Source organism: Acinonyx jubatus, chromosome B4, assembly GCF_027475565.1.
Source record: "Acinonyx jubatus isolate Ajub_Pintada_27869175 chromosome B4, VMU_Ajub_asm_v1.0, whole genome shotgun sequence".
NCBI lineage: Eukaryota > Metazoa > Chordata > Mammalia > Carnivora > Felidae > Acinonyx > Acinonyx jubatus.
Genome location: NC_069387.1, coordinates 49368825 through 49391325, shown reverse-complemented (window position 1 = coordinate 49391325; position 22501 = coordinate 49368825). Strand labels below are relative to the sequence as shown.

The 22501-nt window shown below is 36.4% G+C and overlaps 1 protein-coding gene across 3 annotated transcripts in view; it reads left to right on the top strand.

The window, feature by feature from the left end:
- LMO3 (LIM domain only 3) overlaps nt 1–22501 on the top strand; it is a 388908-nt gene that overhangs the window by 76774 nt on the left and 289633 nt on the right. For 2 of the 3 annotated variants that reach the window (XM_053225879.1, XM_053225881.1), the window contains one exon: nt 81–166. The exons of the other annotated variant lie outside the window; for it this stretch is intronic. The gene's annotated coding sequence lies outside the window, so the exon portion shown is untranslated. The remainder of the gene's footprint in view (nt 1–80; nt 167–22501) is intronic. 3 annotated transcript variants of the gene reach the window in all.

The window sequence follows — 22501 nt, the reverse complement described above, 5'->3', positions numbered from 1 at the left end:
CAAAGCCATTCAGCTATTTTTGAATCTGTCCTAAGTGCCACACACCCACACATGTTTTTGTCTTTTTCTTTTTCTTTTAGTTCTCTCAAGACACCATGTGTGATTTACAGAGGCTTTTCTTTGCTCCTTTGAGTTTTCTCTGCTTACACTGCCAGTGATAAACATGGTAAGAGAACTATAGGACCATAAGTAGTTGGTCTAGTCTTTTTAGAAATAAGGGTCATCCAATCGTATCCATACACACATTCCATAGATCACTTACCTAAGCTTGTGAGTAATTTTCCTTCCTTTGTTCTTAGAGTTTTCCCAGTGTCTTACAATTTACTTTTTGGGAAAATAATTTTGATCTTTATTAGGAATTTGGAAATGTATATTGCATAATCTTGAGAACTGCTAAGGAAAGTAGGGAAGACTACCCAAGAGAATATTTTAGGAACCAAGAAATTTGTCTACTGTGTTTTCATTCACTGATGAATGTCCAACCTGAAAAGAACAAAGGAGACATTATTCTGTGTCCTCCACATGTTTTAAGTGAGGGGCAGTAAAATTATGATTATTCAGATGGCTCTAAGGTAAAATTTGCAAATGGATTCAGTTAAAAAGAGCTTGAAATAAATAATCCCAAACTTATGGAATAACAAATCAAGGTTTTATTTCTTATTTTTGAAAACTGTATTCCACAAACAACTTTATAAAGATATCTTTATCTGAAAACACTGACATTTTTGCTTGTAAGTCACATTGTTGACATTCCATAGAAAAATAAAGGCACAGCAAATATATTACAGAGTGCTGTTAAGTAGAAAGCAATAAATGTGAAAGGATGGCAAGTCAAAGTTATATATTAAATAACTAATCTTTATAAAGTTAGAGTATACTTTTTAAGTAAATACATACCATGTATTATAGAAGTATTTAGTAATAACATTGCACATTAAATATTAGAAACTTGTATTGTCAGTACACTTTTTTTTAAGTGAAAATTAGTTTCCTCTGGCTTCATCCTTGCCAGCTGAAAATGTGACATTGTTATATTCAGAGAGGCGTCCACACACATTCCATGCCAATAACAAAGTACAAGAAACTGAAAATAGCAGGGCAGCATTCTGTTACGTGATATTAAGAATAACACTTCTTCTGGATATACCTCTAAAATAAAAGATGATGGATATCAGAGCGGCATTCAGAAGATTCAACTCAAGTATAATTGGCAGAAAGGAGTCATGGGGTGAAGGAACCAAGGTTAAAGAATGTGAGGGGCAAGGTTCTGGTAAGCATTGGGCCAGCCCCAGCATTTCTAACAAAGTGCCCAAGGATCAACTTATCTTGAATATTTTCCAAAGGAACACACATGAATGGACCACACATATACATTTCAATGGAACACATATACATTTGTAATGTCTGCATTTGCAGAATGACTTAATTTTGTAATACATTTTATATATAGACAAGCTCTTAAGAACACTCATAATCTATATTAATCAAAGCCTAGGTGGTTGCTTGAGTTCCGGTTAAGCTTAATCCTTAAGAAAGGGTTCCCTATATACTATGCTCTGCTTTTCCTCTCAGCATCTCCCCCTCAACAAAATGGTAAGAGTTCAGCTGACAACAGGGTAAACAGATTATTGTGTTATTGCTGGCTGATTGCCGGAGTTATTTTGGAGCTTCATAATTCATTTAAAGAGATTTTTGACATTTATGAAATGACTTCTATAATCAACTGACAGTGCAATATCCTATAATTGTTCAATTAAAAATGACTACTAGTGCAGTCATTTATTAGTAGAATCAGATAATTGTCTTGCCACTAAAGAGTACTTCTCACTTTGCACATCAAATGAAAATGTTTGAGTATAAATCTGTGACACAGCAGCCGAAGTCCTGGGGATTTTCAAGTGCATATGTAATTATTACAGACCTCTGAAGTAAATATGGTTTAATGTGATAATCTTAAATGGATTGTGTGTGAGCCTTACAAAATACTTTTCCATGTAAACCAGAGCATCTGTCAGAACGGATAGGAGTTCATTTCCTACCAATATGAAGTTCATGATATTCTTTCCAACACGTAGTTTAACATGTGTACTTAGAACACAGGACAGCATGCTTTTCCCTCAATCCTCATTTATCTTTTTCTCCCCCTGCAGATGAAACTGATTACCAAGGTAAGGAACCAGGAATGGTTGCATTGATAAATCAGTTTCATATGCAATACTGCCCTATTGGGGTCGGCATTCAGAAGCTCTGACTTCCAGATACAGACACAGATAGGAATGTGGATCCAGAAAAACAGAAACATTTACACACACACACACACACACACACACACACACCAATTTCAAATGTGGAATTTCTCTGAAAATGCTTTGACTCACATTATCACGAACCATCTGTTAAGCTAAATCATAAATCAGTCTTTGATTAAATAATTAAAAAATGAAAAACCCTCACCACACTGAAAACAGAGAACACGCAGATCATTTAAAGAAATAACTAAATGGAAGAAACAGCAGCAGCCCCCATACAGATAACGATTTCTTTATTTTTCTTTTAAATTAGCATTGTGCCTCTTTGGACAAACTGGCTAAAACTCAAAATTTACATTCAAATAATGATAATTAAGGAAATTCAGAAAGTGCTCAACAGATGGAAGATGTTACTTAATTTGAGGTTGCTACAAAATAGAATTTAGTAGTGTCATTTCAAAGTTGCAGCTTAATTTTAATTTTTAAATAAATAATCAGATTTAGTTGTTTGTTGTTTTCCATTTTATTTGCAGGAAAATGTTTAAAAATTGCTGTCAGTTTCAATTGCTCTCTCGCGCTTTGTTTCTAACCCCTTCAGCAACCCAAAGAGCATTTGAATCACAGCTGCTTTGGGCTTTTTGTTTTTGTTTCTCTTCAAATTTTTTTTCAAGCCCGTTTTTCTTCTTCTTGTATGGATTTTAGAAAGAGTTTTGATAAAGACAGTCCTGGCAGCTGGATGATAAATATTATTTTCTTAACCTGCCTAGCTTTGTCAGCCACCTGCGACTGCAGCCTGCCACACGTTGGAAGCAGCTCATTAACTTTCCCACAGCTTCCCAGGAGTTTTCCTTGTTTTCTTTCACCTTGGGTGTGTGCTGCCTTCTCACTGAACGGTTAACTATCCGAGTAGGCCGAGTGGGCTTTGGCACCGCGAGCGGAGCACGCTTCAGGCAGCCTCCCTGCTAAGGCTCAAAATCTCTCTTAAACACATTAAGCAGCCCATTTTGGATTGATAGTGCAGTAATTATTCTGCTTCACCCTAAAAACCATCCTGGGGTAATTGGCGCAGAGGAAAATTACCCAGAGTCCTCCACCACCTGGTAGTTAAGGAACGAATCCAGGGAAAGATAAGTGAAGCAGGAAAAAAAATCGGCACTTATTTGATTTTAATCTCACCACTTTGCAAGCATTTAAATTGCCTTAATCAGGTGGTTGGCTTCCAGCCTAGCTGGTAATCTGTTATCAAATTTGAAACTAGATTTTTTAAAATGTCAGTGTAGGCTGAGAATTGAAGTCTATTAACAGTTATGAGCCTCCCTCCCAAACTTCCATAATCTATGTATTAATAATCCTTTTTACAAAGCTGTCAAATATTACTTTATTACAAGTCTGTATTAATAATACGGATGTAAAAGCAGGATTTAATTATTTATTTTTTATTTTTATTTGAAAGTTGAGGGAATATACAATGCTAACATCCTTAACACTGAAATCCATTTTTTTTAAAGCAATAGCTTGAGTCTATGGAATAACCTTGATAAATGTAATTGAATTTTTCTTTGATAAGATTAACTAGTGGTAATTGTGAATGGGGGGGTCTGACCCACTCCAAATGAGATGTATGACAAGCTGAAAATAATCAATTTTTCTTTTCTTTATTTGAGCCCAGATTTTTTTTTAAATGGAAAGAGAAAATTGGGGCCTTGCAGGATGAAACATTTGTGTCTGAAATGTTTTTGTATACACTGCTTATCTCCCATCTCCTCAGTGTGTCTAATTGTGCTGAGCTTGGTCTAAAATGAGATCAACACATTGAAACCCCAGAAGGCTTAATTAAGGGAGGGACTTAATATGTACCAAAAAGGATTTTTTTTTAAATGTGGCATAAATTTTACCTGCAACATCCTTTACTAAAAGCATCCCAAAATTGTTAGGCCTATTAAATTGCCTTTTTCTTTTTTTAAGAGAGAGAGAGAAGGAAAAAAAGAAGAAAATAATTTTACTTTGAAAATCTTAATTACTGTGATAGCAGGGTTGGGTTGTGCCTTTTTACGATTCCTGTATGATTTGCATTTTGAGTTGAAGTTTTGTTCTTCACAGCACACAAGCCAGCAATCAGGAGCATATAGAAATGGCTTGATAGATTCCCCTTTTAAACATGCTTATAAAACATTTTGCCTATGTAGCTTTTTGTATTACACATTCCATGGGGTTTCTCACATACCAATCAAGAGAGCATATCCCTTTTAATTCATTTTCTCAGAAGTTTAAGGGCTTGGAAATGTATATTAATACAGAACAAATAAATGTTTCAAAAACTGCAGCACTATTGTAAGGAGTTTCATTTGAAAAGCAAAAAATGCTATCATTATTTTTATTCTTCTTTCACGGTTTTTATCTGACCATTGAATTTGAGTAGCTTAGACTACAATAGAGACTGCTCAACAGTTTGGATTCCTAGTTCCCTTCCCGGTTTCTGACTAGGTTCAGGAACCTAAAATCTAGTAGACAATGAAATTAATCACAATGCAAAAAAAAAAAAAATCACTTGACAAACACTGAATAAAGCCAAGTATACATCAACATGTACGTATTATATACTTCTATATATACTTAAGCAAGGCACAATCAGTATTGATATCTTTTTATTTGTATACATATGGATTTCCTATATTACCCCAAAATTACTCTTATTATTTCTTTATAGCATATTAAATTCAACTAAGCATAATAAACATTGCTTGCCTCTTTTCGAAGATGAGAGCTCATTAAAACTTGGTTGTTGTAAGATTTTGTATCTTCAGGTTGAGACATTTCACTTTGAAATGAAATAAGTTTTAACATGTTTTGGTTTGTTTTGGTTTGGTTTGGTTTTTGGTTTTTTGACAGCTCCAAGAAAGAATTTAGGTAAAGTTATAATGGATGTTTTCTTCCTCCCATATATGAGCATGATGCCACCAACACCTTCAAAATAGAAATAGAATATTTGGGCTTTAAGCTACTGCCATAAGAAACTGATACATAATGTATCCAAATTGTAATTTCTTAGGGTTAACATCAGCTAATTCTTGTATGAGATTATGTTCAATGTCATAGTTTTTCCAGTCCATCATAGCATAGAGTAGTCTCTGGCTGAAATTGCCCATTACTATCTCTCTAGAAAGTTCACTTGCTTCACCTCATCCTCTCACTTAACATTTTTGATACCTTAGGAATGGCCTGCATTTCAGACAAGTTTCTCATTGACATTTATTCTAAGTCAGTGTATGTCACATAATATTAAAAAGAGAGGAATCTTTGGAAACAAAAAGTACTCCTTCACATACAGATTTAGAGAAGTAAAGGCTATATTTAATTCTTTCTTAGTTTTGAGGACATGATTGTTTTCATCTTCAAGTATTTAAAGTATTTTGTAAAAGAGAGATGAGATTTCTTTTGTATGCCTCAAGAGATGGAGATTGGGCCACTGAGAACAAGTTACATGGAGAAAGACATCAGCTCAGTATAGGAGAGAACTTAGTGACTGTCAAAATCAAGCAGAGATAGAATGGGCTGCTTTGGAAGAGTGACTTCTCTGTCACTGGAGATGTCCAAGGAGAGACCAGAAACTACATGGTGAGATTATCCTAGAAAGAGGGTAGAGATGGGGTTAGAATATGTGACCTTTACTATTCTTTCAAACTCTGAGATCCTAAGATTGTGTAATCATATACTAGACTTCCTGGATTTTACTGAATGAAAGTAATTATTTTTAAGTAATTTTTAAAATATTTTTGGTACTATTTTGAAGGGTATAAAAATAGATTTACTGTAAAGAGCACAATACAAGATCTTTGATAAGAAGATTAATCAGTCCAGGCCGGGATCAGGGTCAGAGTTAGTATGTATGTTAAGAGAATTATGGAATAAACCTATGCAATCATCCTTTTAATCTCAAACTTTGTTATTGTGTTAAACCAAAATTTAAAAACCTAACACCTGTTAGCACAGAGCACTTGAAGCCCATGCCTAAGACCAAGGGGTCAGGAAAAATGGAAGTCCAAGTAAACATGATACTAGAACTCATTTCAGTAGGGAGAGTCATACCTTGTTCAGCTAATATATTATGAACGTCACTATTTATTTGCCAAGCCATCATCTCAATCCTAGAGGTAAAAATAAAAATAATATATTTCTCTCTTGCCTTTAAGAAATCAATATTTTGGGGCACCTGGATGGCTCAGTCAGTTGAGCATCTGACTTCGGCTCAGGTCATGATCTCGCAGTTCGTGGGTTCGAGCCCCGCATCAGGCTCTGTGCTGACAGCTCAGAGCCTGGAGCCTGCTTTGGATTCTATGTCTCCCTCTCTTTCTGCCCCTCCCCTCCTCACGCTCTATCTCTCTCTCCTTCAAAAATAAATAAATATTTTAAAAAATTAAAAAAAAAGAAATCAACATTTTACTTGGAGAAATAGATATTTGAGCAGATAAATTATGGTACATCATGGTAAATACCACAAGAGAATATGACCTAACTTATTGGAGAGACCAAAGGAGGGAACTCGTTTGGAAAATTGAGGCTACTTTGATGAAATAGATACGTCATGTTGAATCAGTAGCGGTAGATAATTAATGATATCCTATGGGTTAAAGGTGGTACTTATTTCAAAAGAAAAATACAGAAATAAGTTTAAAGGACTATGCCTCTACTAAAGAATTCTGAAGGTAATTCCCTTGTGACTAATTATAATAGTATAACAATAGCTAACATTTATTACACACTTATTATGCACCAGCCATTGTTCTAAATGCTTAGTTGCATTAACTCTACTGTTCCTCGTAACAATCATGGATGTGTTATTACTATTTGCATTTTATATGTGAGAAATCCAAGACACTGACAGACTGAGTGACTTGTTCAAGGTCAGGTCACAGAACTAGAAAGCAGAAGGAGGATGTAAACTGAAGCAGTAAGTCTCCTGAGTCCAATATAGTAAGGTTTTTATCTCCAAGAAACGATTTTATGATGGACCAATATTAAGCACTCTGTTTTGAATAGTATTTTTTTTGTAAAATTTTTCTTCAGTATATCAAATGTCTAAAATACTATCCTGCTGCCCAGACCACTTCACTCTTTGTGCATTACGAAGTTAGCTGGTTCTAAGCTCCATAGCAATATATCCTTGAGAGCAAACAAGAACTGGCTTACTTTATTCCTCAGCTTTTGACAACCTTTATTATTTCATTTATCTGCTATTCATAGCGAGATGTAAACATCTTACTTCCCTGTGTGATCCTCATATCAACAGTGGGTCAGTTTAAAATATTGGGAATCAATATGTTATAAAACATCAGCCAGTACTAAAAAGGCAGGCCCAGAGAAAATTCATTGAATGTCAAATAAAAAATAAACATCAACAGTTAAAAATGTAATAAGATAATAAATAAAAGCAGGGAATTAAAAAAAATTTCTTAACCCAAAAAGCAATTTGACAAGTAAGATATACCTATATTAAACACAAAGCCGCTTACAGTACAGGGAGCAATGAATTTTTCATGCAGGTAGACAGAACAATTCTTTTCTAAATTTAATAGACAGAATACATGACATTAGTGCCATTGATGGTGGGGTTTGGGACCCAGGAAGGGAGGGGCACTGGAGCTTCTGTGAAGACATTAGTTAGCCCAGACTCTACATTTTTTATTGATTTGTGTAGACACTTAAGACTAAATGTTTTTATATTCAGGATCTCTTTTTCATCCTAGATATGTATGCATATATTTCTCACATGCAGGTCCTCAGTTCTGTTTTTATTTTTCTTAGTTTCATACCTTCTCATCCCTGTCCTTCAAACTTGCACAAACTGATCCTGCTGTCAGTTACTCAGTCAGTCTGCACCCATCTGTGAGACATCTTTTTATTGACCTATCATTGAATCCACAATTCTATAGAAAGTCCTACAAAAAGTGACAAAAGAAGTAGGGCATCGCATTCCTTTTGGGCTGCTTAAAATTTAATGTGCAATGGCTAATGATCAAAAGGAAACAAATAATATCCTTAACCATGTTGCCTGGATAAAATAGTCAGGAAGGCAGTGTTCTAGAAGGGAGTGAATGTGGTCCTGCAGTCCTCTTGATGCACCCAGTGAAAAATACACTACCAAACCCATTTGCCCATATACTGGGATTTAACAAATATTTCCTTCCTTCACTGCTGTTGCTTTTAGGCTGATATACATCTCTAGGAACATAGCCTTCCACATGGGCTTCTTTTTTCCCTAGCTACTCTTTCTTTTGACCCCAAGCACTTGCTGCACCCACAAGTCCCCTAAAGTGAAATAAAAGCATAAGTTTAAAGAATGAACCTCTCATTGTGAAAGGTCAGAGATCAGAGTATTCACACAACATTTTAGTTTTGTTGGTAGTTTTGACAGACTATTTGCCCATAGTAACCACAAATATATATTAATTTATTCATGTGTTTACTCATTTATTATTTTTGAGCCTCTCTTGTGTCTTAGGCACTATGCACATTTCTGGAGAAAATGTCTGATTCCTACCCTCAAGATCCTTATACTCCAATGTGTGAAAGGTGTGTGTATGTGTATGTGTTGCATATTTGAATACGGTGAATAAAGAAATATAGTTCTGCAGAGAGTATTATAGGAATTACATTGAAACAGCACCAACAAACCTGGGATATGATAGGAAGGGTCTGAAAATTGTCTTGGAGATTAAATCTGCACCCTGACCTATATGAAGAATAGGAAGTGGCTTTTATAAGCACAGAAACCATGAGCAACACCTGTAGCCGGCTTCTGTGAGGAACATAAGCAATTTAGGTTGTAGCAGCATAAATAGCAAAGCAGAGAGTAGCAAAGAATGAAGGTACAATTGAAAGCCCAAGTCAAATCACAAAGAGCCTTGGATGCCCTGCTGTGTAGGGCATGGAGTAGGTATGCTCTAGTGGTATTGGGGGCTGGCAGTGGAATGAACGGTCTGGGAAAAGGAGAAAAGTGGGAGAGGCCAAAGGTAAGAGTTATGGTTAGGAGACTCTTTACTATAGTTCAGAGATAATGAAGGCCTGGCGTAAAGCTGTGGCCATGGTGGTAGTAAAGAGACAATAAAGCCAACACATATGTAGTTCAAATTCCTGCAATTGCTGAGTGATAAGAGTGAGGGAGAAATCATGAGTTACTTTCTGTAAGAAATGTTGGCCACTGGACAGGCTATCTGTTAAGATAGGATCTATATAAAGGACAAGCAAGTTTATGGGAAATATTAAGTTCAGATGTGTTATTAGGATATACTAAGATAATAAGTACCTAAAGGAGCTGAAAGGAGATTATATATAAATAGGATGTCAAGCATATGTAGGTGATAATCAGAACTCTGAGATTACATAAAGTAATCTAAAAACAGTGTGTACAATAAAAAAGGTCATGGTCCAAGGTTGGGGACATCAACATTTAAAGGACATATTAAAAATGAAGTCCCTAAGGAGGAGACTGAAAGATCTGATAATGGTATCCTAGAATACAAGGATAGTTTCAAATAGAAAGGAGGTGATCTGCAGAGTCAAGAATTTGAAGCAAAAAAAAAATCTGTTGAAATGAAGACTACAAACCCACTTGTTACATTTGGCAATTAGGAACCCTTACTGATTGTAAGAACACCAGATGCAAGAAATAGATATGGGCACCAGATTGTGGGTGAATATATATGAACATGTGAGTATATGTGTCTCTCAGAAATTTGGGATGAATATTGAAGGAACGAATATGTTAAATTGAATTAAGGGGGGAGGTTATTATAGTTGATGAGAAAGACTTGAGGTGATTATCATTTGAAGAATAGGGCCAGGTGGGATATGGCCTTTATAGATAGAAGAGAGAGGAGATGCCAGCTAGAACAAGATCCAAAACAGGAGATAAGGTGATAGAATTAAGGGCAAAGATCAAGTTGCTGGTCTTAAACAGGATGGGGAAGATGTCCGTCTCTGAGACTATAGGGAAGCATGATAGAATGGATGTAACACAGATGATTTTATAGTTAGTGAGGTGAGAAATTGATTAGCATCATTCCTGAAGCCCTCAGATGTGGATCACCAACAGTGAAAGAAAAGAAAGTTGGGTAGAGAGATTAGGAAAAAGGGGGAATTTTTAGAATAGTCTTTTTGAAGAAAGTAAGAGACCTGGTCAAATAAAACACTGATGAGCAGCCAAGAAAGTCAAGCAAATTTTTCAAAGCATAGATTTGCAGTGTTGCTAACTAGGGGGAATATATTATTATGGAACAGATCTCAGTGTTCACATATAAGGTCTAGGAAAACCCTCTAGAGTATTTAATTTGTGCTGCAATATGCTGGGCAGGTGTGGCTGGGAGGTAGTCATCTCTTCAGCCATTTGTGAAGGTAACCCTTGTTCAGTTTAGCCTGCTTCTTAGAAGCAGCAAGTTCACCTCTTAACCACTAGCTTCCAGTGGCCTGCATTGTGTTGCCCTGATCTCCATCCTGAACCCTTGCCCATGCACTCTGCCTCTGCTTACTTCTTCTCTAAGGTATTATAAATTGGCCATTTACAAATATGCTTTCAAAAACCTGGCAAGTTGTAACTGAATCTGGCCTTTGGTCCACATTTATCCATCTTGTGAGCTCTACTCCAAAACAGAGGTTACGTCTATTCATTCCTCTTTCCTCATTAGAATCACCTTAATTCAAGCCACCATCAGCTCATCTAGATGATGGTCACCATTTTCTAACCAATCTCCTCATGCCAACCTTGTCTCTTTTTAACTTTCTCTTAACAGCTTAGTGATCACATTTAAAATATTATAGGGTCGCCTGGGTGGCTCAGTCGGTTCGGCGGCCGACTTCAGCTCAGGTCATGATCTCGCGGTCCGTTAGTTCAAGCCCCGCGTTGGGCTCTGTGCTGACAGCTCAGAGCCTGGAGCCTGTTTCGGATTCTGTGTCTGCCTCTCTCTGACCCTTCCCTGTTCATGCTCTGTCTCTCCCTGTCTCTCTGTCTCCCTGTCTCAAAAATAAATAAAATGTTAAAAAAAAATTTTTAAATAAAATATTATAAAAATGATGCTTTACCCCTGGATCCTCTTGCACTTAGAATAAACACACATTTTTTTTTTAAATCTGACATATACATTCCTACAGGGTAGAGCACCCACCTGTCCTGGACCTCATGTCCCACCATTTGTGTCCTTGCCTACAATGTTCCCAGCCACACTGATCTGACATTCTCCAGAACTCACCAAGCACATTCCTGTCATAAGGACTTTGCATTGATTTTTCCCTCAACCCAGAATACCCTTCCATCTTCTTTTCATATGGCTGACTCTCATGCTTCAGCTCCCAGTTTAAAGGCTACCTTTCTAGAGAAAATTTTATTACTCTATTTGATATACACAACCTCTCCATCCTTCCATAGCTCTGCTATGTCATACCTTTGTCTTAATAAAATGTGTTATTGCATACTAAGTTTCATAAATAAAACAGTGTCATTAATGTATTTTACCACTTGTTTTATCTCTTTCTCACTAGACTGTAAAATCTTTGGGGCGGAAACCATGTCTGTCTTATATAGTATTGTAGCACCAGTTTCTAGCAAAGTGTCTAACTGAACACCTAGTACACTGTCCAAAATGCCAGCTCATTTTGATGAAAAATGATGAGCAAATGAGCCTGATAGCTGTCAAATGCATAGTATTCATTTTGCTGATCCTATCTCGAGGATTTGACAATGTCGTTCAATTTTTCCTTCTTGAAGCCCCTTTAGCTTGGATTTTTGCAACGTCATGCATTACTGGTATTCTTACTTCTTGGAACACTTAACTGTTATTTGCAGTTCCCTTCCCCCATAGACATCCCTTAACTATTAGCACTTTTGGAGATTTGCCTTTATCCTTTTACTGTTCTTAGTCATTATGTGTTTCCAAGATACTCTGAACTATGGTCACCAGATTAACGAATGCTATATGCTAATAATTGCCTTTCTCCATCATGTGGTTAAAGCTATTTATCCAGATGCCCAGTATTCCAAATTGATTATTTCTAAATTTTCTAAAACTTAAGATTTCTAAAAATATACATTCATTTTTCCTTATATCTCAATGCTGTTTCTGCCTTTATATCTCCTGTGGCATCACCCTCCATCTAGTTACCTAAGTCATCTATTCATTTATTCGTTTTCTCAGTAAATATTTATTGAGTGATTTCTATGTGCCGGGCACTATTCTAGGAACTTGGAATAGGTACCTCAGTGTGTAGAACAGTTACACACACATACACAGACATGCAAAACTGCCTAGATTCATCTTAGAATCCTCCTTTTTTTCTTTTGTCACTTCCTATTTCTTGTTGGTAACCCAGTTTTGTAAATACTTGTACACACAAACTCTGAATTTATTCCATTTTCTCCCTCCTTCTCTATTGGCCTTAGTTCAAGTCCTTATCATTTCTAGCATCACGGTAACTTTTTAATTGGTCCATATGCTTCTAGGTTACCCTACAATACACCTCCAAAATACAGGGTGAATCATTCTAAAATGCAGATCTTGCCATGATCCTTCACTAGATTAAAATCTTAGTGAATCTTCACCCCTACAAAATGAATATTTTGTTTACACATCTACCAAAATCAAGTCCAGGGGACTGAAGCAGACCAAGTCAAAATAAGAATTATATAAAAGAAGGAGAGTAAAGAGCCCTAGGTGAACGTTCCAAATATTTCAAAGTTATTATTACAGCACATCATCATAATATGAAATGTGCTGGCACCAGCTGGAATAGACCAAGCAGATCCAATCAATTTATGCATGTATTTTTTCATCATAGAAATACTGCTTTCATTTTCTCTCTATCATTCTTTGTGCTTGTTATACGTTCTTATTTTATACTATTTGTTAAATTATTAAGTTTAATTTTAACTTCCAATTCCTGATGATTCATGAATACACTGAACAAAACAGTTCTCTGATATAGATTTGTATGGGCCATGCTTGCTGTTTGTACTAAGTATATGTGTCATAATAAAAAAGCTCTATTTATATACATAATTTTTACTTCAACCTCAATTTTCTTTTAAGAAAACTTTATAGCAAATAACAATTTATCTATTGGGCCAATGTTGAATTTATCTTGATTGTTACTTAATGAATAGGGCATACCAAATCACTCTACTTGTCTTGAATTTTTGGAATGACATGTTATTTATAAAATTATGACTTATTTTGAACCAGAAATAATCTTACTCTTCAGTCACCTTGATATTTATTTTTTTTTAATTGGAGGTATACCTGATATTATACACATAGGTTGTCTTATTTGAAGGACATCATACATAAAGCCATATCAGCCATTGTTTTTCTTGGTTGGCAGAATCAATCAATCCACCTATCAATCACTACTTATTAGGTGCCAACCTTGAGCCTGGCATTGATCCAGTTCTGTGCATTAGTGAAACAACAAGTACAAAAAGGGGATAATAAGATGATAAATTCCAAATTATAAAATGTGTTTATTTTTTTTATTTTCACCAATAGGGACTGTGTGAATAATTTTTTCGTATAAAAACAATCTTTGTAAGAAGCATTATTTTCAGTCGAAAAGATGAAAAGTATTATTTAGAATACAGTATTATATAAACCATGGCATTCAGATCTCTTCAGGGAAAACTGTCCTAGAGCTTTTGTGCTGTTTGGTATCTTTCTATAATGATTTCCTATTGAACAGTGAACCATTACCTCCATACTATAAGTCACAGCATTGTCTTACTGGCCATTGTAGGAGGTCTCTTTGGAGGTTGATTTAGGTGCCTGGTATTTAGAAGGCTAGTTGGGAAAGAACTAATTCTGAGCTCTGGGCTCTTCCTCGGTAGACTCCAAGACCCCATTGTTTCATGTGATTCTGCATTTACTTGCAACATCCACTTGAGCTCTGAATTTGAGAGTTCAGAGAGTTCAGAGAGTTAGCACTTAGTCCCAAGAGACCAAACAGAAAGTCAAAGGAGCAATGCTTTTGCTAAATCAACAAAAAGCACTTACTGAAGGTTAGCTAAGATCTTTATATATAAACTAACCTCTTCATCTACATTCTCTGATCATACTTCTCACAGATTCAAAATTTGAATTGGATGAGGAAATAAAAAGTGAAAGAAGCTTCTTTAATGTGTGTGTGTGTGTGTGTGTGTGTGTGTGTGTGTGTGAGCGCGCGTGTGCATGTTTCAGGGCTTTGTTGCTATATGAGTTAGTTAATGGATTCAAGTCACTATATTCCAAAGAGTTTCCAATAAGCAGAATCCTCTATACATCTAATTATATCATCAGTAAACAACTTTTAAACACAACAGTGTGGGGCAGTTGAATAAGCACAGACTGCATCCAGACAATAATGTGTTAATTTAATAAATAGCAAGAAATAGGAGCTAGCCAAGTCAAAGCCATTTGTTTTAGTCACTCAAGAAAAATATTTGAGTATTTTGGGGGGAGGTCAGAAGGTCTGAAGACCTCTTCTTTCACTATAGTGAGCCTGTTTTTCAATATTGGTCTTGCAATTTCCAGTATCATTTAAAGTACTTCTCTTGACATAATTCAAAAGATAAAGACTCACCCGTATTTTTATGTTTTTAACGTTTATTTATCTTTGAGAGAGAGAGGGAGACAGAGCCTAAATGGGAATGGGGCAGAAAGAGAGGGAGATACCAGTCTCTGAGCTGTCAGCACAAAGCCCCACGGCAGGGGTTGGGGGGGGGGGGGGACTTGAATTGTGAGATCATGACCTGAGCCAAGTCAGACGCTTAACTGACTGAGCCACCCAGGTGCCCCAAGACTCACCCATATTTTTAGACAGTCCACTCACTAAACAACCATTCAGCACTTTCACAGAACACCCAATAAACAGAATTTCAGATCCCTGACTTTTTCCTTTTATCTTCTGTTATGTTCTCGATCACCACAACTTAAAACTTGCCAGAGCTATACTCTGCTGTACATTCTTGAATAATAATATTAGCTTAATCTCTTTTAATATGTTGTTAATAGTGTTAATCTTCTGATTTAAAATAATAACATACTCATTTTGTTTAGCCTTTCTATAAAGCAATTTGATTATATTTACCAAGAATCTAAAAATAGTAGATATTTCCATTTTTTAAGGAATCTGTTCTAATTATACTAAATTTATAAATAAAAATGTCCATTATGTCATCCACAATGAATTTCAGAATAAGGATATTCAATGTATAATGTTTAACATTAGCAAAAAAATAAAAACAAATAATATTTGTAAAAATAATGTATTAAACTAGCACTTGAAAGTGAAGGGGAAGAAAGGAGATCAAAATTACAAGGTACAAGAAAGTATATATTATATTAATTATAATTAATTATAAGTTCAAGAGTAGGTGAAACTAATCCATGATAATATAAATCAAAAGAGTGATTGTGAGAGGTGAGAATAATTAAAAGGAGGTACAGAGGAACTTTGTAGGGTAATAGAAATATTCTGTATCTTGTTTGGGCTATTGGTTACATGACTATACAGGCATACCTCATTTTATTGAACATGGCTTTATTGCACTTCACAGATAATTGCTTTTTTTTTTTTTTTACAAATTGAATGTTTGTGATAACCCACATTGAACAAATCTATTTGGTGTCACTTTCCAATGGTATTTGCTCACTTTGTGTCTCTGCCTCACATTTTGGTAATTCTCTAAATATTTCAAACATTTACATTATTACTATATGTGTTATGATGATCTGTGATCAGTGATCTTTGACGTTACCATTGTAATTGTTTGGGGGCACCACAAACCACACCCCTATGAGACAGTGAATACACTCAATAGATGCTTTGTGTGTTCTGACTGCTCCACTGGCTAGCCATTCCCTTCTCTCTCTCTCTCTCTCTCTCTCTCTCTCTCTCTCTCTCTCCTCAGCCCTCCTTATTCCCTGAGACACAACTATATTGAAATTAGGCCAATTAATAACCCATAACCCTACAGTGACCTTTAAGTGTTCAAGTGAAAGGAAAAGTTGCACATTTCACACTGAACATCAAAAGCTAGAAATGATTAAGCTTAGTGAAGAAGACATGTCAAAACCCAAGACAGGCAGAAAGTTAGGCCTCTAGCACCAAATAGTTAGCCAAGTTGTGAATGCAAAGGAAACATTCTTGAAGGAAATTAAAAGTGCTACTCCAAGAACACATGAATGATAAAAAAATAATAAAATAAAATAAAATAAAAGCAGAACACCCTTATTGCTATGGAGAATCCTTATTGTATGGAGAAAGTTCTAGTGGTCTGGATAGAAGATCACACCAACCACAGCCGTCCCTTAGGTCAAAGCCTAATCCTGGCAAGGTCCTAATTCTCCTCAGTCTGTGAAAGATGAAGAGAGGTGAGTAAGATGCAGAAAAAAAGTTTGAAGCTAGCAGAGGTTGGTTCATGAGGTTAAAGAAATCTTCTCCACAACATTAAAGTGCAAAGCAAAGCAGTAAGTGTTGATATAGATGCTGCAACAAGTTATCCAGAAGATCTAGCTAAGATAATTCATGAAGATGTCTATACTAAACAGCAGATTTTCAATCCAGATGAAATAGCCTTCTATTGGAAGATGATGCCATCTGGGACTTCCATAGCTAGAGAGGAGAAGTCAATGCTTGGCTTCAAAGCTTCAAAGGATAGACTGACTATTGTTGGGAGCTAATGCAGCTGGTGACTCTAAATTGAAGCCAACACTGATTGATGATTCTGAAAATCCTATTACCATTAAGAATTATACTAAATCTACTCTTCCTACTCTTTAAATGAAATAACAAAGCTTGGATTACTGACAGCACATGGTTTACTGAATCTGTTTGCAACATGGTTTACTGAATATTTCAACCCATTGTTGAGACCTACTGCTCATAAAAAAAATATATTTTTTCAAATTATCACTGTTCATTAGCAATGCACCTGGTCAGTTAAGTGGTCTGATGGATCTCTCTCTCTCTCTCCCTCTCTCTCTCTCTCTCTCTCTCTCAGAAATAAATAAACATTAAAAAAAATTTTTTTAAGAGGGTCTCCTTGGTGGCTTAGTCAGTTAAGCAGCCAACCAGCTCAGGTCATGATCTCACACTTCGTGAGTTTGAGCCCCACGTTGGACTCTGTGCTGACAGCTCAGAGCCTAGAATCAGCTTCAGATTCTGTGTCTCCCTCTTTCTCTGCCCCTCCCCCACTGGCATTCTGTCTCTGTCTCTCTGTCTCTCTCTCTCTGTCTCCCAAAAATAAGTAAACATCTAAAAGATTTTACAAAAGAGGTCTGATGGATACATACAATGAGATTAATGTTGTTTTCATGCCTGCAGACACAACATCCATTCTGCAGCCCGTGGAAAAAGGATTAATTTCAACTTTCAGGTCTTATGAAGAAATACACTTCATAAGGCTATACCTACCATAAATCATGATTCCTCTGATGGATCTGGGTAAAGTCCATTGAAAGCCTTCTAGAAAGTACTCATCATTCTAGATGTTACTAAGAAAATTTGTGATTCATGAGAAGAGGTCAGAATATCAACATTAGCAGGAGTTTTGAGAAGTTATTCCAACCCTCATGGACAACTTTGAGGGGTTCAAGACTTCAACGTTTATTTATTTTTGGGACAGAGAGAGACAGAGCATGAACGGGGGAGGGGCAGAGAGAGAGAGGGAGACACAGAATCGGAAACAGGCTCCAGGCTCTGAGCCATCAGCCCAGAGCCTGATGCGGGGCTCGAACTCACGGACCGGGAGATCGTGACCTGGCTGAAGTCGGACGCTTAACCGACCAAGCCACCCAGGCGCCCCGAGGGGTTCAAGACTTCAATGGAAGAAGTAACTCTGAAGATGTGATAGAAACAGCAAGAGAACTAGAGTTAGAAGTAGAGCCTGAAGATGGGACTGAATTGCACAATCTCATGATCAAACTTTAATGGATGAGGAATTGTTTCCTATGGATGGACGCATAATGTAGTTTCTTGAGATGGAATCTCCTGGTGAAGATTTGGTGAAGATTGTTGAAATGACAACAAAGGATTTAGAATATTACATCAACTAAGTTGATGGAGCAGCAGCAGGGTTGGACAGAGTGACATCAATTTGAAAGAAATTCTGCTGTGGGTAAAATTCTATCAAACGGCACTGCATGCTACAGAGAAATCATTCATGAAAGGACAAGTCAATTGTTGTGGCAAACTTCATTGTTATCTTATTTTAAGAAATTGCCACAGCTACCCACCTACCCCAACCCCAGCCTTTAGCAACTACCACCCTAATCAGTCAGCAACCATCAACATCATGGCAAGATCCTCCACCAGCAAAAGAGTGACGACTGGCTGAAAGCTCAAATGATAGCTAGTAATTTCTCACAATAAAATATTTGTTTTAATTATGTACATTTTTTAGACCGAATGCTGGTGCACACTTAACAGACTACAGTATAGTGTAAACACAACTTCTGTATTCTCTGGGAAACCAACAAATTCATCTGACTCTCTTTATTGTGATAGTCACTGTATGGTTGTGGTCTGTAACTGAACCCACAAAATCTCTGGCGTATTCTACATATATTTGCCAGAACTTATTGGTCTCAGCATAACGCATATCACCTTCTACAAGTTTTACCTCAATTACAAATTAAGCTTTTGCACCAATATGTCAGCTACTACAGTATTTCCTATCATCTTCCAAGTCCATCCTTCTATTGTCAACTTTGTGATGCTGAAACTGAGATTCCTCCAGCCACACTTTTGTGTTGTCAGGTAGGTCCATGCTAGGTTCTGCCAATAGAGGGAGATAGAGGGAAGTTAAGAGCCTAGAGGAGGAAGAAGGGAAATCTCTTTGCCTCTTACTGTTTACTTTCTGTCCTGTGTAGGTAGTTCTTGTGAGCATCACTCCAGCAACATTTTTTCACCCACAAAGCAGCAGTGCTAAACCTGTTTCAGCTGCTGAATCCAATTTGCAGTTTTTCTCCGTACTTGGAGAATCACGTTTATCAACATTCCACTGAGACACCAGCATTTGGCAAGAACCTGCTCCTCAGAGTTCTGGGTCCCAGGCCAAGGGGACCCCTCCTTTATGGTCAGAGATACTGAAACCAGCTGAGCAATGCCTCTTCCTCGTAGATCTGGTTGTTGGGACCACCAAGACCTTTCTTTAAGTCTCTGGGCTGTAATAATTCTAATATCTTTCCATTATTTTTTCAGTTCTAGAGGTGGTAGCTATTGCTTACAACTTAGATTTTTCTTTTTATACCTAGGTAATAGTTCCTTATGTTAAATTCTCTGTCTTCAATAACTGGTTTTTAGGAGCACGTGGGTGGCTCAGTCAGTTGAGCATCTGACTCTTGATTTATGTTCAGGGCATGATCTCAGGGTCGTGAGATCAAGCCCCATGTCAGGTTCCACGCTGGGTGTGGAAGCTGCTTAAGATTCTCTCTCCCTCTACCACTCGGACTCTCAAAAAAAAAAAAGAGTTTTAGTTTTGCCTTTTGCCTCTTGGATGTATCTGTGTATTTTTGTGTGTATATGTATATCTATATTTTTCCACATACCTTCCACTTATTAACTGCTCCAATTTCTTAGCCTCCTTAAGCCTCCATTTCCTAATAAGTAAAATGGGATAATGTTAGCTAGTACCTATCTCACATCACTTTTATGAGGGTGAAATTAAATAATACATTTTAAACAAAGCAGTCAATTAAGTAATAAATTACACGAGTTTAAAATACCTGGCAAACCTAAGTATCCAATACAATACAGGCTCAAGGGGTTTATTATCTAGCCAATAATATAATACAAATATGTTTTAATTCATAAGCTACAGAATGGGTACATGAATGTTTATTTTCTTGTCTTTAAATTGTATGTATGCACTCTTTTCTATTAGTATTTATTTTACAGTAAGTAAAAATGATACTGGGGTGCCTGGGTGGCTTAGTCACTTGGACATCAGATTCTTGATTTCAGCTCAGGTCACGATCTTATGGTTCGTGGGATCAAGCCCCACATTGGGCTCTGAACTGACAGCATACAGCCATCTTGGGATTCTCTCTCTCCCTCCCCTTACCCCACTCGCATATGCACATGTTCTCTCTCTCTCTCTCTCTCTCTCTCTATCTCAAAATAAATTTAAAAAACTTTAAAAATGATACTAATAATACAGTGAACATGAGAAAATTATTATGAAGCACTGTATATCATGAAATCACAGAGGGAAGCCAAGATGGTGGAACAGCATGGAAGTTTTTTGTGTGTATCATGAAATCACAGTTATAAAAAATAGCTTAGAACAAGGAATATAAGAATCTATACATGGTTGTATTTTTCTTGTAAAATTTTTTAAAGTGAGGTAACTCATAACAAAAATAAGTAAATCTAAAAAGTTAAAAAAAAAGTTTCCTTCAGTTAAGTGGAAAATGTTTTCCACTGCAGGGAATTTTAAGAGAACAAAAGGAGCCTCTCAGTTGTAGTACAGGAAGGGGTATGTATACATGTTCTTCAAACCACATTTCCCACAGCACCATCTACTCTGTCATTCCCAAAAGCTGGTGACGTTCACTGAAAACTGTGCTCTGTCTGCCTGGCAGCTCAGTAGTTAAACATTGCTAAGTTAACAAGATCTTTATCATTCCTATCTTATAATAACCCATAAAATGACAGTATAACAGAATTATACACACACACACACACACACTTAAAATAGGGCAAGGGAAAGGGAAAAGAGATTTCAGCAGAATGACGTCAACAAAATTTTGCAGATGTTGAAAGGATAGATCACCCATGGTCGAATTAGAGCTGAGGGTGTGAAAGCTGAATGCCTTCAGGAAAGGAAACCAGTGAGAAACAAGGTCATGCTCACCACAGAAAGAGAAGAACTAGAAGAACAGTTGAAGATGGAGCTAAAAACAGATGGATTTTACTAGAAATGTGTCTAAACAGTTAGACTTCAGATCTCCTCTTTCCCAGACTGCATAGCCTAGCAAAAGGCAAGATTTTTCTGGAGACCTGAAATGACAAGAGTTTCTTGAGTCTGGGGACATCAGGCAAAAACATCACCCACCCCTTTTATACCTGAAGCTTTCAGAAAGTTGGATGACCTCATATTACATCTCATTTTTCTATTTCCCCACACCTACTAACACAGAATTAAAAGACTCTTCTTTGGGAAACTGACCAACTAAGGAGAAATGGTCACATATAGGACAATTTGAGGTCACTGACAAAACAGCTAGGTTCTTCTTCAGCTTTCTTACTGGGATACCACTAATAAATAAGCTCTGCTTATGCACATTGGCCTTAACATTAGCTTTTTAGTATTTCAATCTTAAACATGAATGGAGAGACAAGGATTGCTACACAACTTAGGAAAACCTCAAACATGAACAGAGAAAAAAGGCCAAACAAATTGAAATGATTACTAATGAAATAGATGCAAGTTAGGGAGCAGAAGAACACTTAAAAGAAAAAATTCTATAATTACGATTCTAGAGTGGTAAAAAATACATATATTATATATATGTATAAACATATATTACATATAATACTAGATATACATAACTTCCAGAAAATGAGAACAGTATGCTATCAATAAAGTAAAACAAACATATAAAATAAACATATAAAACATAAAATAAACATGAATTATATATAATACTGGATTATATATATTATATATAATCAAGTCATGATCTCACAGTTTGTGGGTTCAAGCCCTGTGTTGACAGCACAGAGCCTGTTTGGATTCTCTCTCCCTCTCTCTCTGTCCCTCCCCTGCTGACACTCTCTCTTCCTCTCAAAAAAATAAATAAACTTTAAAAAAAATCTTTAAAAAAAGAAAGTAAAATTAGAGAACAAAAAGGAGCTCTTGGAAATTAAAACTGTGAGAGTAGAAATTTTAAAAATCAATTAAGGGTGGGAATAAAGACTTTAAGAAATCTCTCTGAGGGGCGCCTGGGTGGCTCAGTGGATTAAACATCAGACTTCAGCTCAGGTCATGATCTCGTAGTTCCTGAGTTCAAGCCCCATGTCAGGTTCTGTGCTGACACCTCTAAGCCTGCTTCAGATTCTGTGTCTCCCTCTCCGTCTAACCTCCTCTGCTTGCTCTCTCACTCTCTCTCAAAAATAAACATTAAAAAAATTTTTTTTAAATAAATCTCTCTGAAAATGAATGAAGACAAAAAGAGATATAATACATAAGACAAGAATGATAAGAAAATAAGAGGGTAAACCCAGGGACT